A 13,519-nucleotide genomic window follows, 5' to 3' on the forward strand; every position below is an offset into this window, starting at 1 on the left:
GAAGGAAGCAGTATTTTGAAAGGTGTAACAGACTAAAACAAGCTAAAATAAATGGGTATGATCACTGATGCCAATGAAATAGCCAATTAAAAAAAAAAAGGAACTGAAAAAACAATATATTGATATTTTGGGCTATATCAGGGCTCGGATAATTGAATTATATAATTAGTCACTTTTAGCACTTTACCATGACGATAAACCATTTTATCGGTATACAAAGATCTGTGGCCCGAATTAATGGCAGGTTGTACTTAAAAATTAAAAATAGTAGTTATCACAACTGAGTCTGGCTTCATGTATCACATAACAGTGGAACACATTTAAATATTTTCAAAATCTGATCAATCAATCAAAAAAAAAATGCTATACTGTTAGATATATGATTTTGCATACATTTTCCATATTGACATATACACTCCTTGGGCACTTTATTAGGTACTCCGACACAATCTAATGCAATGCTTCACTCGTTTTGGTGAAACATTTCAAAGAGGTGTTAATTCAATTACAACTACAAAACTATGTGTACTATTGAAGTCGTAGGTGTTAGTAGTGTTGTACTGGATCGCATTATACTTCTAATATTCTTCCCTTCTCCCTTTTTGTACTGGGGTGGGAAAAACATTAGGAAGACCTCTTAATATAACAAGTCCAGTTCAACACCACTGCAAACTACAGCCTCAATAATAAACATATAGCTAAATCAAATAAATACATATCTGAGTGTAAATCAAAATTGAACATTGTCTTTAAGAAAAGAGTTGTTGCATTGAATTGCATTTTATAGGTGTACCTAATAAAGTGACCACTGAGTGTACAAAGAAATAAAGATTTCATAAATATTGTGATACTCATTTCAGCCCAGGCAATACAAGTTTTCTCCACATTAAATGCATAAGTATGTGTGTGTGTGTGTGTTTGCGTGTATTTATAATATAAGTGTATAAGTGCTTCTAAAAAAAAAAAAAAAACCAAAACAACCCAAAACAAAGAACACCACACTGCTGCGAGGCTGCCTTCAGTTACGTCTAATTACTACAACCCACCATTTTTCTTCAACAAAATTCAGCTGCCATAACCACACAAAGTGAACCAGGCTGCATGCACATCACCACTGGGGGGGCTTCAAAAACACTGAATCACCAATTCCAGTCATAGTATAATGGAAGGGGGGGGTGTCTGATTGCCAAGGGGAGAGGGCATGTGCCAGTGTGCCATTCCTGTAATCATGTGGGTTAGCAGGGCTTTGATTATAAAGACACACCCAGTGCCTCTGGATCTCAGAGAGTGCTGGGCATGACTGTGCATTAAACTGCATCAAAAGCTATTGGGTAAGTGTTTGAAGTCTCCTGCACTATAATAATGACGGCCCTTCCAGAAAGTGCAAAACCACTGTGGGGCACCGAACAATGTCTTGCTGGTGTGTAATCTGTCCTCACATGGCTTCTTGGCACAACAGGCCCCCAGAGAGAACTGAAGAACAAGAGTGCACCCATAAAGAGTGCTTCTAGAGGTCTGCAGCATGGGCCCTTTATTTCCCCCAAACTGAGGAGGAACTCATGACAGGGGAGGGGCCCAGAGGACTCGTGTCTTCTCATTTTACATCTCAATATTTGCAAGGGTGAGAAGAAGTGCTGAGAGAGCCAAAACACACAGAAACATGTTGGAACCATGTCAGATAGTATTAAAGACAAACGCAGTTAAAAACAGTATCGATTTCAACAAAACGCAACTTGGGTGGGGGTCTCCACGGTGAACTCCGGCCCTTGCTGACAGCTGCTGTTACCTTGAACCAGATGTTGTGATATTAGGTTTGGGGCAAGGGATCGGGAGGAATGAGATGATGGGCTGAAAGAGATTAAGAGCAACGTGAATTTGGAATCTCGAGTCTTGGGTGAATCTAACGAGGCTTGAGTGACGTCGCTCCGAACATACAGAGGAATCAGATCGATGACAGAGAGCGAGGCCACGGAGAAAATGAGACATCAGAGTGTAGAGAGAGTGAGAGGAAGATGAGGAAACAAAGGGAACAAAAATAGGTCATTGGCCTTTTTCACAGAGAAGGTTCACTGAGTGTATGACGTTGTGTTCAGTAGACCATGATTTTCACTGTTCAGAGACTCTAATTCCATATACATCACTGCTAAAGCACTGAACTACATTATATAAGTGCATATAGTCAACTCTCAGCTCACTCTCTATCTCTATCACCTGCCTACTGTTGTGTACTTCAAAGTCAGCTTAACAACACGTAACCGCCCCCCACTTTTCTGGTTACAAAGTGCACAAATCTACTTTATTCAAATGACACAATCGCACAAAGAGACCACTGTTGGCGTAGCACGCAGAGAGATATGCACCTTGCCTGCTACAGAGTCCCACTCAACAGTCTGTCCACTCCAGAATCACTGCAAGGAAATGGCTCTAAAGCGCCAGAGTGCAACTAAGAGCCAGGCCCTCTCCCCACTCCCCATTTACTGAAAGCTGATCACGCTCATGAATCTTTAACGGTGGCAGTCACTTCAGGATGTCGCAGGAGAGGAAGGGGAGGGCTTTCTGTGTAATAAGCACAGAATGCTCTGGCTGTCAGAGAGAGACGCTGAGGGGAGAGGAGAGCCGGAATCAAGAAGGGGAAGAGAAGACAAAGAGTCCGGGGATGGCAAAAATTGATTAACTGGTATAAATAAGCACCTCTCCACAACAATCTAGTCAACAATTCATCTGTGGCTGAGAGCGCTGCCTGAGGGGAGATTCAGATGTCACTGTGGAAATCAGATTATTGTATAAGGTTAACTATAGGGACATCCTGATCTGATCTCTATGTATGATTTGCATCAGGGTCAATCAAGATATTGTTAATTCATAATTATTAATCAATTTTGCCCCACATCCATCTGTGATCCTTTGCTTGTTGTAACACATCGTGCTCTGGGTATTCCTGGCTGTCAAACACATCGTTGTGCTCTGTTACTACACTGGAGCGAGTGAACTGTGGAGCAGCACAAACCAGGCGGCAGTTTCACTGAATGACGCCGACGCCGTGGCTGCTTTAAGATGATAAATTTATTCTAAAAATAGCATTTTTCACTATGCCTGTAAAGTGTTGCTGCTGACATGAGAACGCATTTAAATGTATTTTATTCATGACACTCAACTCTCAACAGACATACAAAACACTACAGGACGCTATAGGAACCTGAGCTAGCTTCAACATTTCTTTTACTGTGGGTCAACTTTAAGCTATGTTTGCACTGCGTCAGCATATATGTAGGAAAGCATAAATATTGGATTGAAACTCTGAACACACACACTGTACATCAGAGGACTCATGTTATGTTGAGGGCAAAAGAGGAAGGCACAGCGCCATAAAAAAGGTGCAAATATTCAGATACAGCAGGAAAAAAGCTTAGTGGATTACTAAAAAGAAAGTCCTGCAAGTCATGTCAGCTAACGCAAACAACTAGTTTGGGGATAAATCCACTCAGAAAACAGTGTTGTAAGATGTGTTGGCAACACAGTAATCCTAAAAGACACATTCTGGCCAACACCATCTGAACTGTAACCTGTAAAGTAACAGAACCTCACAGAAGAAATGGTGGTTTAGAGAGTGAAGTTTTTTTTTTACACATAAGATGGATGAATACTGAATACAGCCCTCGCTTTTACAAAACGGCTGGATCTGGACACTATTTGGTGCAAAGAAAAAGAAAAAGTCGAGCAAGGCCTATGTGGAAACGAGGGAGAATTCAGCAATGTCCATCCAGTAATACGAATCAGGGAGACCCTCAGATTCAAACATGGTTAAAAACTGAATCCTGACGAGTACACAAAGTGTGTATGTGGCTCATCTAATGGCAGTGGAAAAAAAAAAAACACCATCAAAGCTCTTCCTTTATAGAGCAATCATCTATGATACAGACCAGAATACAAAGCGTGCTCAGGGAGCACTTATTATTAGCATCGATGGAGAAACAAGCCAATAAAACTCATGCTGCAGGAGGGCACACACATAAGGCCAAGTCTAATCTTTCTTGAGGAAATAAAAGATTTAACATTTTTTTTAGAGTTGTTGTTTTTTTAGTTTCGGTGTTTGCATCATCAATGCAGTTGGTCGTCTTGTGTTTGGACTGGAGTGCCTCTTTGCCACATTGTGCAGTACAGTTGCGTAAAAGCCGGGGCTTTGCTTCTCACCTTGGTTTCAGTCCAGAGAGTCCCTCAGGCCATTGCTGCAAGACGGTAATGCTAGGAAACCTTTACGCATCATCCACTTCTTCCTGCTGAAAGAAATAACAGCAAAATTGGGATGTACGGTACACAGGGTGAATTAGCACAACCCTCATCACAAAGGCAGAACAGCGTATAGTAAGGAAATTATTTAAGATTGTGGCCGCGATGTACTGTGCCATTTTTATACTACGATAGTTACATGATGACAAGTGAAGATAATATTTAGGGTTTTTAGGGCTGAAACAAATGTATATTATCGATTAACCTACTGACTACTGTCTTGACGAACTGTTGGGTCTATAAAAAGTCAAAAAAGAGGAAATTTGTCATAGTGCTGCCTTCAAATTTCTTGTTTTCTCTGAAATCCTGATTCAGTTTACTATCATGTGAATGAAAGAAAAGCAGGAAATCGAGCCGAATGTTTGGCAATTTTGCATGAAAATTTACTTTCAGAATGAACAGACTATCAAAACAGCTGATTATCTGATTAATTATTCGATCACCTAATTCATTAATTGTTTAAACTGTATGTTAGAGACATTTTTTTGATGTCCTTACTTGTGTTGCTTTAATGCACTGTCACAGCATAACAATGTTTCTAAAAGCCACAGTGATAGCACTCCCCACGCACACACGCACACTTGACTGAGGACACAGACAGCTGGGCTCGCATGGAAATCTGAGGTTTCCTGAGGAAAGGGTTTATCCTCACGCTGCCCATATTTTATCATTACACAAAAAGCTAAATTTCTGTAAGCTCCCGCCATAAAAACTGCACAAAACGTACACAGATAAATGAGAAAAACAAAGTAGCAGCGTGCACATTACAAATCATACTGCGAGTTTTCACTGCCAAACCCTACTGAGTAAACTCATGACTCATGAGTTTCAATACACAGTTGAAAACGGCTACTTAGAAAGAAAACAGGTCCATCAACACAAAATGCTGTACTTTTGTATTGTAGGTGTGATTGTAATCAGTCCATAGAATACAAACCTTAAGTACATTCACCAAACGGCCAATCCCTTTTACAACTAGCTAACTCCAATTATTTCAACAGTCACACCTAGTCGGTTAACTGCTAATGTGCTTTTAACTCACAACAAGTCATCTTATCTTGTGCTAAGTATTTGCATCAAGTTAGCATGGAGCTGCAAGTTCAGTGCCCACAGGGTCTTTTCATCTCCTTGGGGACCTCAAAGCCTATTACATTGTGGAACACAGTGTGCCTTTTTAATCACGGCACACAATTAATTAGAAAGGAGAAAAGTTTCAATTTTAAATCATATTCCCATTTGGGATAATTAGAAAATGCAACTGGTGGCTCAAAAAAAGGACTGCGCTCGGCTATTTGGCAGCGCTGAAAAGAGCTCCCAGTGAAAGGCTTCTGTGGAAGAGCTCGTCTTGCACTGCGTGTAGCCTGATGGAGGGAGAGCCAGCCAGCCTCCTCCAGGGCCTGGGTGATTTCTCCCAAATACCTGCCAAGTGAGCCAGCTGAGGAATGCACTCACGTGATGTCATGTGCTGACATAACTGGAGAGTAAACCGATTCCCCTTTTGAACCCTTCACAAGTCCAAAGCTAGAAACCATGAGGAACGGTGATTTTCAGTATTCTGACCTGCTGCACGCCACAAACCCGAAATCTGTGATGAGTGGGGGATGGTGGCCAAACTTCAACTTAAACATGAAATCCTTACAAAAACTTATATTTTGCATCTGTAAAGGACTAAAAATCAAGTATAGTGAAAGCATAATCAGCTGATATGTCTTGAATGATACACTCCATCTCATCCATTGAATGAAATTTTATAACGCCATATTTCTCAACTCAACCTTTCTCTTTTCCTTTTCCCTTTCCTGCATGGCTCTTAGTTCTCATCCTCTGGAGGAATTTCCTCTGAGCTTTAATGCTGTCACATGTTCAGTCTCAGTCCGGCCCTTGATCTGTGGACTGAGTGACAGAATAAGAGTGTGAAAACACTCTACTGAACCAGTTTAACAGTGATCATTTTGAAGATGGCCAAACTGGACCAAGGAACATCCAAGTGATGAATTTTTACTATGAAATTAGTCTTTTTTTGCTTAGAAATTTAAGTGAACTGCTTAGAAGATGCTCTTAAAGAGGGTGATTTCCTCTCAGAAAATTCAATCAGCAGTACAACAGTAAGAAATGAATCGCAGCTAGTTGTTGTCCTGAAGCATAGACATGTGTTGTCTTACAAGGTATACCGAAGCATATGTACATCCAACTACATCCATCACTTTAACTGACTGCTGTCATCCAGGACCCTGGTGTGCGCGCCATCAATTCAGATACTTTGATTTGTGAATTTAATGCCCCATGTTAGTCAATACGGGCAACATTTATTGTTTAAGAATGCACCAAACCACCCCTCTTGCATATTAGACCAGTGGAGCCAATGCCAGTGCTTCCTGTTATATTAGGGGTGGTGGGACCAGCTGGCGTGATCCGAGACCAGTGGCGAGTCACACCAGAAGTATGCATACATGCAAGTGTGCAAATCATTTAGACACACTGGAGCAGAAGACCTCCTCAGGAAAAAAGGCTGTGCTCCTTTAGACTGGAGGAGCTTTCTCTCCTTGAAGCGCTATTCTACTTGGCACAGAAGTGTTGAATGACACATGGTGTGACCTAAACAAAAACACCCAACCCTGCCAAGAGTGCCACTGAGCTTTAGCAGCAACATTAATTGAGTTTCATGTTACCCTGAATGCGGGCATGACACAATCAATAAAGCTACTTGTAAGTTAATGATGAAGCCTGTTTCAAAAGATAAAAAAAAGCTCAATACAAATATGAAAAGTGACAAAGACAGATGAAGCCAGAGAAATACAGACACGCTACAGAAGCACACCAACACCTCTAAAACCTGAGTATCTCATTTGCTCGATACGCTCACAGTCCAACCATCTGTTGGTATTTAAAGGGAGGTCAGAGATCATCAGGTTAAAAGTTCAAGCTCCCCTTAAACAGACGATAGCCGATTAAACCAAAACTGGTGATGGGCAGTTTTATTGCAGAGTACAAATCATCACATTATCTTAGATGTTTGTGACAAAACAAAATAATCCCAGTCGAATGAAAGTGAAATAAAAACATTTGTGAACTGAAACTGCACAGAAAAGCACCATAAGTGACTGAATGACTACAACAGGTTTCACCATCAAGTTCGTCCAGCCACGAATCTGGGATGCTCTCATCCAGTCAACTGGCATGTCTTTTGACAGAAGATTGATCACGGGAGGTGAGCTGAAATGTTGCATAAAGCTAAGCATTGGGAGCAGTTGTAACCCTTCGTCTCCCAGAGTTGGCAATGGGCTGCTTCTGAGCAAAAAGCTTTGTTGCCCTGGCTGGGCTAACAATGCTAATGAGCCGGCTAATCAGGTTCAGATAGGACAAAGGGTGGATAGTTCATGTGCTAGAAAGTGACCATAATGGCCAGGTCACAGAAGGGCTAAACACCAATGGAGCCCCTACTGGGTGCCTTCTGAATAGCCCACTAATGGCCTTCAATTCAATAAGAATCAAGGCTGATGTCGACATTAATGAAAACACCTGGCCTTTTAGCTCTACTCAACGCCAAGGTTGGGCCAAGACACTCTTGCTGCTAACCAATAATCAATTGATTTTGGTCCACCTTGGTGGGGCTGCAAAGGAGGAAGTGTGGTAAACCACACAATGAGATTACTCAGCCAAACAAAGATTTTTTTATTTGTATAAGGCACAGGGTGACAAATGTATATATGTTTCATCACAAATGGGGCTTGTGACAGCTTAAAGGTTAAGAAGTATTGTTTTATAAGCTCATAGCAACAGATTTAAGCCAATGGACTGGCCATGGGAAAAACTAGAACTTCACCGCCTCTGTCGTGTGTTGGGATGCCCCAGAACAAGGCACTTGATACCCATTTGTGTCAGTGGAGACGCTCTCTTGCAAACATTACAGGAATGTGGTTGTACTGGGTTTCTCCAGGGAGATGTTGAACTGTAGAGCTGTAAAGCACAACACAGCTGAAAAAAGCCTGAGCAGATAAAGACTTTTTCTTTAAAACATGAAAAAAACGACACTCTTACTGCTTTCTTAATTCTTAAAATTAAGAATCTGAAAACGACAGATGTCAAAAAATAAGTTTGTAAAGCTCCCAGACGCTGCGAAGTGAGCAAGGTGAGCATGCAAGAAATTTTACGCAAGCAATTGGAGAAAGTATCCATCTACATCTACAACAATACCACATTCACGGCTCAAGACGGACAACATATTTCTATTATTCATAGCTCAACAGCATATGAAGCATGGTGCCTGTACTCAGAGCACGGTGAGTCCCATCAGCAAACACCATATGCAGAAAAGGCACACAACTGGTCTTTCAGCTTTTGAAACAAATTTCAATAAAACGTGAATAAACTAACCTCAAGTCTTCAAGCCAATTCCCAAAAACACAATGACAAAATCAGAGTTTACATTAAGCGAGCAAAAAGTCGACTGTAGTAAACGGCTTTCAATCCAAACATGATTCAAACACAACCACCACTCACAAAATATAAAAAATATTCTTTTCTTTTCTTCCTAATAGTCTTTTTCTCACTGTTAGTGGAAAAATTAGGCTGCTAAAGATTTGTAGTTGTAGTCTTTTTGAGATCAGCATAGACTGAGATCCTCACATAAAATTCTTATTTAATACGCTCAGGCACTGTGCCAGCACATTTCAATGTGCAGATGCAACCCTGTGCCAGGTGCCCTTACATCTGTTGCTCAAACAGCAACAGCCAGCTCCTTCAACTGTGACCTCAGGGACAGTAAACCCAAACGTGTCTCAGCAACATAATTAGACTGATAAGAGGCCTTCTAAAAGGTGAGTCAAAATGACAACAGAAAGCAAATGTGTGTGTGTCGCTGAAACAGCCGTGGAAATGCAGAGTTGGGGTGTGAAAAAAGGGGTGTGGGCAGAAAGAACAATGTGTGTGCACGGCTGATTGTATCATACTTTTGAGATGATTTGGAGCTCATCTTGTGACTGCTCTGCATGTCAGCTGCATACAGTATCTATTGTGCCTGTGTATGTGTGTGTCCACCATCTTTTATTGCTTGTCACAGTTTGTAGGGAATTAGTTCCCGTGGAGGCCCGAGGCTGTACAGTGGAAGCACACTCAGGATAAGGAGGTGCCTTGTTAGCGCGGAGGGCAGGGGAAGAGGAGATCAGCTGACACAACTATGTCACTTTATCAGCCAAAGACTTGAGACAATGTGACAGGCCAATGCTCGGACTCATGGCCAACGCACACACAGCGTCTGACGAATCTGCAAAACACAACCGATGTGGATTTGAATTCGGTGGAGAGTAGACAGGGCAGAGGACGAGGTTCGGAGTGTTTGTCTGCTCTGGTGTGCGAGCAGGGTAATAATCTGTGGAGCGCGTTTAGGGGGATGCCTTTAAACCTCAGCATTACCTGATTAAGAGTGCTGCTGCTCTGACAGAGGAACATGTAATTGGACCAGACAGAGCAAAGAGCAAAGTGAAGCAGCCTTCTCTCCCCCTCTCTTTGTCTCTCGGTCACTCTCCATTTACAGTCCCCTGCTGAAACACTCATCGACAGCCAGGTCAGGTAGATCCTACAACTATGGGCATTTAACCTTTATTTAGCTATTTAGCAAAGCAAGTCGCTGGCAGAGAGTCAGTCAAAGGAGCAAAAATTATGCTTTTTTTCATATTGGGTGTGCTGTGAAATAACTGATTATAGCAACGCCCATATTTGACATTAATCTGTTGAAATGTCTAACGTTTGGAAAAAAGAGGTGCTGCTAATGACAGCGATGCTGAGAATTACCAGCAAGGTTTTATACAAATGAGGAATTTCCATCTAAAGTAGGCGCTGACCACACATGAAGCCCTCTGGTCTTCATTTCAGTCACAGTGGTGGCATCTACCTGGCCATGTGCATCTACTACATGCTGGTATAGCCACCAGCACACACGGTACATGGAAAGATGGTAATCACAAAGTTCACTGTGGTCGTGTTGTTGTGACTGAAAGTCTGCCAGTTAGTGTTGGGCAACTTCGCAAACATCGCTCATAATTTCTTCATCTCCGATCGTCATTTCTATTAAAGGTCAAACTCCACCCGTACGCTGAGCTTTTAAATGAAGATATTGTCTGTCAGCTTCTGTAGCGGGAGCAACAGCGTAACATCATGGCTCTGCCTCTCTTGTGTAATCTCCTCTCCAATGAGCGCCTTTGTTTTGCACTCCACTGCCAAATGAGATGGAAGGCAGTTTTGTTTTGATGGCTCACGTCTTCAGGTGCCAAAACCACAAACCTCTGGAGTAAAAGGTATGAATGGTAGCACTTTAACATGCAGACAAACAGGTGCATGCTCACATAATCCATGTGGGACAAATATGGGTGATTTGGCGGCTCTGTTGAAAGGGGAATGTAATTCAATTATGTACAATTTCAGCGCTTGCGAGTGTGAATTCTTGTTTTGTTCACATCATTGGGAAAAAATGCTTAAAAGAAAAGAAAATCTTTCTAAACACTCAGGAACTATTTCTTCACTGTTGTAGCGAAAGACAAAAATGGCCTTTGGCTTGCTAACATAGCCATCATCTTTAACGATCTCCATCATTCAAAAGAGCTGGCCTTCTATAGTGTGGTGTCAGCGCTCTCAATTTCTAAAACATATGTAGTGCATGTTTGTCACCAAACCGCTTCCTTTCTCCGCTACACATAATGAGGACAAGATCTGCCTTATTTTATGTACTTACCATCAACAGATCCCATAAAAACTAAATCCCAATAATACATTTATCTGCTATCAAGTGGTGCCTGGTAGGTCAAAGCCTGACAGTGCTTTTGTCTCGTGTCCGCGCTGTAAAACTCCACTTTTACCCAAAAACACATGCAAGAGCCACACTGTTGCATTCCGGTGACATATTCCTTCATTACAATCAGCACAGCAGGTGCAGAGTATTTCTATCAGTTGGCCCTCCTTGCAAAAGAGAGTGAATGCCAAACCTTCATGCTTGCATGGCGCAAGCGTCATAAATATATGATCTATGAATATAACACCTGGGTTCTGTACAAATGAATCTTGAGCCCTGACTGTCTAATTGCATCTGACGTGTGAAGGAAAACACTTGATGTCTGCATTCTGCAACACTGATGCTTTTTACTGCCACTCAAATTTTCCCTAGTTTGGTGTCGACTAGGGCTGCACTGGCATGATATTGTCACGATACACTAAACATCTGAGGAAAAAAAAATCAAGGTTTCACGGAATTAGAACATTACAATCTTATTATTATTACAAGTTACAATGACCCTTAAAGGAATTAAAACGTAAGTTTTTTAAAATTATAATTTTACAAAATATTATATACTATACATTTCAATAACACTAATAGGGTGGGACTAGTAACACTTAGTAACACTTATACAGTAGAATTCTATATCGTAGATAAGAAATTAACTTGTATCATGTACATTACATCATGTACATTAATTGATGACGGGTTAATTTCCATCCCTTTGTATATGGTATGAAACTGGCCTACCAGTGCAGCCTTCATGCCACCCTGTAATCAACACTTCTCAGTTTCAAAAACCTTTTTTCCAATTAAAAGTGAGTATAGATGTTAATACATAGTCATTGATCATATAAAAACTGATAACCTTCAGATTACATCTTCTCAAATGAGGGGAAATACTTGGTACACTCTGTTCTATGCCACTGTACAATACTTAACGAAGAGCTGATTCACATGCACACCGTGTTCACCTACTCATATTGGTCGTTTCACTCACCATTTATGGTTCAATGTGGGAGTTAACGGGGCGTGATACGAGGCTCATGAACCTGTGCAACATTTTATGTTCCCAGCGATTAATAAAAGGAAAACAAGTACTTCGGCTGATGGCTTTGTGCTTAATTTAGTCGCGGTAACCTACAGCATACCTGAGCTGTACAGCATGGACGGAAAACACAGGTCAGCTAAGGAGATTCCCTACCCCGATGAAAACAGTAAAGATAAAGCAAGCAAAACCATATTATAGGACACTGAAGGAACACTGCTGAGTCAGCAGAGAGCGAGAGACAGAGAGAGAGAATGAGAGAGGGAGAGAGGGGACGAGAAATCATGCCGGTCACAGTTTGACCCTCACAATGTGTACAGAAATGAAAAGCCTGAAACTGAATCCCCACATTCCTCTGGCTTTATGACAAGCGAGTGAGAAATGCTGCTGCTCTGCACATGTCGTTCCGCGCTATCTTACCCCAGCCTGGTGGTGGTGAGCGAGCGCTGTTTACCTCCATTGCAGAATCAAACCGTGTACTAGATTTTCTCAGGGCTGATTCACGCTGCATATTCTTGGACCACCCACCCAACTCCAGCAGGCAGCTTGCTCAATCCAAGTTTTCTCTCCCTCCTTCGGTGCCAAGGATTCCACCCTGGGCAGTGGGATCGGTGCCAACCACATGCTAGCACCCAGTGCCACAAGCACACTGCGGCGGAGGGAAATGCAATTCACTCACACAAATTGAGACTTCAAAGCACACTCCCTAACCTTTATCATCTCCATCCTGTCATGCACCAATTCAGAGAATACCACTACATCTACCTGTCTCATTCCTTGAGGAGAGTGTTTTTATACCTTTATATAAGAAACCTGATAAGATTTGTGTTTAAATAAGTACTTTTTAAATTACACATCTTATCACCATTATCAGATCAGAGATGACTGTGGAAAGAGCATCGGAAGCCCAGCTCCTCCAAAATAAAAATGAGGTTATTTGAGCTACTATATTGTACAGCAAAGCAACACCAGCCTCATAACACAAGGGAAAACAGCTGCAGAAGCATTGTCACACAGTCATGTGACCTCTGTTGCCTCCTCTGTTCGAGCCTAACTGGCTGAGGGCACCTTCTCACCAATGAGCTGTAGACACCACAATATCATTTAGCTTGGGAGATCAATATGCACTTTGCAGTAGCTGACCTACATAAGTGGAGGAGCGTGGACTGTCGAAATCATTGGATTGTCTGTGAGGCTCAAGATCCTAGGAGCTCCCGGTAGAGTCTCCATGGCAGTACAGCACGAGGCGGCCTGCGGTGTGATGTTACAAATCTCAGTTTTAAAAACATTACAGATTCATACAACTAGCCATATCATTCTAGCACTAACAGCGATCCTGGGCAAACCCCATAATTTAGTTTATACCTGTAATTTATCTCATATCTGACAGAATCTTCAGCCCTTCAATGACAAGCGCT

At 41.8% G+C, this 13,519-nt stretch overlaps 1 protein-coding gene across 5 annotated transcripts in view; it reads right to left on the bottom strand.

The window, feature by feature from the left end:
- ncoa2 (nuclear receptor coactivator 2) overlaps window positions 1–13,519 on the bottom strand; it is a 51,629-nt gene that overhangs the window by 33,484 nt on the left and 4,626 nt on the right. For 3 of the 5 annotated variants that reach the window (XM_041961470.1, XM_041961466.1, XM_041961467.1), the window contains exon 2: window positions 4,192–4,277. The exons of 1 other annotated variant lie outside the window; for it this stretch is intronic. The gene's annotated coding sequence lies outside the window, so the exon portion shown is untranslated. The remainder of the gene's footprint in view (window positions 1–4,191; window positions 4,278–13,519) is intronic. One more of the 5 variants, XM_041961468.1, reaches the window with a different exon arrangement.

The sequence above is a fragment of the Chelmon rostratus genome, chromosome 20 (assembly GCF_017976325.1).
Source record: "Chelmon rostratus isolate fCheRos1 chromosome 20, fCheRos1.pri, whole genome shotgun sequence".
Lineage (NCBI taxonomy): Eukaryota > Metazoa > Chordata > Actinopteri > Chaetodontiformes > Chaetodontidae > Chelmon > Chelmon rostratus.